Raw genomic sequence first — 3458 nt, 5'->3', positions numbered from 1 at the left:
GGATAGAGAGCTAGAAACATCAATCAGCTGCCTCCTGCACACCCCCTACTGGGGATGTGCCCGCAACCAAGGTACATGCCCTTGACCGGAATCGAACCTGGGACCTTTCAGTCCACACTCTATCCAAGCTCTATCCAAGCCAAACTGTTTAGGTCTGTGAGCTACTCATTTAGGTTAAATGCTTACCTGGGCCTGGGCTGCAGACAGGCGAGCTATTTGGCAGTAAAGAGTACTGAGGCCTAGCCCTGGATAGAGCATCAGCCTGCAGACTGAATCGTGGTTTGATTCTGGTCAAGGGCATGTACCTTGGTTGAGGGCTCGATCCCTGGCCCTGGGCGTGTGTGGGAGGCAGCCCAATCGGATGTGTCTCTCTCACATTGATGTTTATCTCTCTCTGTCTCTCCCCCTCCCTTTCACTTTCTCTAAAAAATCAATGGAAAATGTCCTCAGGTGATGATTACCAACAACAAAAAAAGTCAAAGAAAAAGAAGAGTAGTGAGGCCTAGAAAGGGCAGGTGGCTTACCCTAGGCCTCTGTGGCCCATGGAATCTTCTTAAGTGTAGGCTACCTGTTCCAGGGACAGAGAGACAATTCCCCTGCCACCAACCCCCATTCATCTCTGGGACCCTTTCAGGCCTGGACACTTGGTCTCCTACAAAAGTGATAAGAGAGCCACAGGCAGCTTCCTGACCCAACAAACTGCTGTCCCACCTCCAGGCCTTTGCCTTCTGAGTTTTCCTTGCCTTGACTTCTGTCTCCCTACTCCCATACCTGCGTGTCCAGGCTTCCCATCCCATTGCTATGGGCTCCCCTCCCCCAGGGAGCCTTACCGGAGGCTCTTCTCCCTGCTCTGAGCAGTTTCCTGGCACCTCTGTGTCATATCATGGTGACTTACAAGCATTGCTCATCGCTCCTGGAGTCTGGCCACATTGTCTCTGGGTTGCAACAGAGCCCAGTGCAGTGCTCAAGTCAGGAGCACAGTGTTGAATGAAGAAAGGGGCGTTTCCCAAGCTCCAGTTTTGTCCCAAGTATCAAGGTTTGAGAAAAGGAAAGTGGTCCTGACTTCCACTCCTCTGGCTCTGTGGAAAGCTGGATTCTTAGAGGAAGTGCATTCCTTGGTTTTCCTTACTGTCCCAGCCAGGTGTAGGTGGTAGTGAAGCTATACACCCATCCCCCACCCCACAGCCACACAGGCATGCACAGATGCCATATGTAGGCCCCCAAGGAGACACGGGCACAGACACCAAGATCCAAGCCCACAGATAGGCACATCTGAACACATGACCATACCCATGCATGGGCTCCTGGGGATACACGTTCACCCATGCCCTGACCCAAGCCCATGGCCACACCTGAAACCATGCACACACACATGCATGGGCACCCAGAGTTACACATGCATAGATACGGAGGCCCAGGTCTATGCGCACACTTGTACCCGTCCACACATAAACATTCATACGGGTTCCATGTGCACAAGCACCCAGACCCAGGCCCATGGACAAATATGCACTTGTGTGCACACACACATTTATGAGCACCTAGAGGTACATGTACACAGATGCCCAGGCCTGAACCCACAGATACACCTGCACTCTGCACACACATTCATGGCTGCCCAGAGGTCCCTGTGCAAAGACACCATGGTCCAGACTACTGGATGCTTGTGCATTCATGCACACACATGTGTGCTTTCATGATCCCCCCAGGGGACATGAAAATACCTATAGAAATACCTGCACCCATGCCACACACATGCCTAGGCACAGGCTCTCAAGAGTACATGTGTACCGATACCCAGGCTCAGCCATGTGTGCACCTGTTCCCTCACATCTTCCCCTTCAACTAGATAAATATGTGCCGAATTTTCCCTTCTTTCACTTGAATGCCTGCTTCCCTCACACACGGTCGAGATATCTTGGAGTCAGATCTGAAACTGAGAGGCAATGTTGTTAGTCTGCTCAGGCTGCCATAACAAAATACCACAGACTGAGTGGCTTAAACAACAAACATTTATTTCCTCATCGACCTGGAGGCTGGAAGTCCAAGATCAAGATGCCAGCAGGGTTGGTTTCTGGTGAGGACTCTCTTCCAGGATTGTAGACGGCCACCTTTCCACAGTCTTCACATGGCCTTTCCTCTGTGCATGTGTGTGAGGAAAGAGCACACTGGTGTCTCTTCCTCTTCTTATAATGCCACTCGTCCTATCAGATTAGGGGGATAGATACTCTTATGACATCACTTAACCTTTATTACCTCCTTAAAAGCCTATCTCCAAATGCAGCCACATTGGGGGTTAGTCAGGGCCTAACATATGAGTTTTGAGAGGACACAGTTCAGGTCCTAACAGTCAACAAACAAAGCACTACCTTTTTTAAAAAAATCCTCACCTGAGGACACTCCCTCCATTGATTTTCAGAGAGAGTGGAAAGAAAGGAGGAGTGGGGGGAAAGAGAGAAACACTGATGTGAGAGGGACACATCAATTGGTTGTCTCCTGTACCCGCTGACCAGGGTGGGGGATCGAACCTGCAACCTGAGACCTTTCTGTGCACAGGCCAACACTCCAACCACTGAGCAACACCAGCCAGGGTAACAAACCCCCACCTTGAAGAACTTCAGGACGCTCAAGGCGTCTCCATTTCCTTAGGTGCATTCCTGAGACATGTCTGTGCAGACACCACACAGAGAGGAGAAATCACAACAGGCACGATCACAACCCTCTTGTACACATAGAATTCTTTATTGCTTGCAAAGTATTTCACTTAAAAAAGGTCATGTTTATTGAGGTATATTTTACATACAGTAAACTTTTCCCTTTCTAGCATACAGTTCTCTGAGGCTTGACAAACAAAAATAGTTGGTTAACTGCCACCAAAAATAGGACATAGAACAGTTTTCTCACTTCAAAGTACTTATTTTTTTTCTTCATCTGAGGATATGTTTATATAGAGGAGGAGACGAAGGAGGAGGAGGAGGAGGAGGAGGAGGAGGGGAAGGAGGAGGAGGAGGAGGAAGAGGAGAGACTGTGTTGTAGACACCCCTGTGGGTTGAGAATGACTAGGGTGTGGTACCCCTTAGGTTACAAAGACTGGGGAATGGACACCCATTGTTGTTACACAGTTTGAAGAATTGACAAACCTGTGGTCAAACTGACTGGGGCATGTATACTTTTAGGGTGACACAGACTAGGTTATGGACAACCTGGGGCCACACACAATGGAAAGTAGTCATTCCTGTCACCACAGACTGGGGTGGAAATACTCCAGGAGCCACTCAGACGAAAGCACTCCACTGAGGACATATGGTCTGAGGTCATATGTACCTCTGTGGGCAAACTGACTCTGGTATGGGAAGTTCTGAAGTCCCACAGAGGGGTGTGGGACACTCCTGAGTCACAGTCAGGGCTGGGCCGACGGAGAGGGCTGCTCTTGAGGTCAGAGACGGCCTGTGCCAGAC

This window comes from Myotis lucifugus, unplaced genomic scaffold, assembly GCF_000147115.1.
Source record: "Myotis lucifugus unplaced genomic scaffold, Myoluc2.0 scaffold_196, whole genome shotgun sequence".
NCBI lineage: Eukaryota > Metazoa > Chordata > Mammalia > Chiroptera > Vespertilionidae > Myotis > Myotis lucifugus.
The sequence above is the reverse complement of the archived record's forward strand: the minus strand, read 5'-3'. Positions refer to the sequence as shown.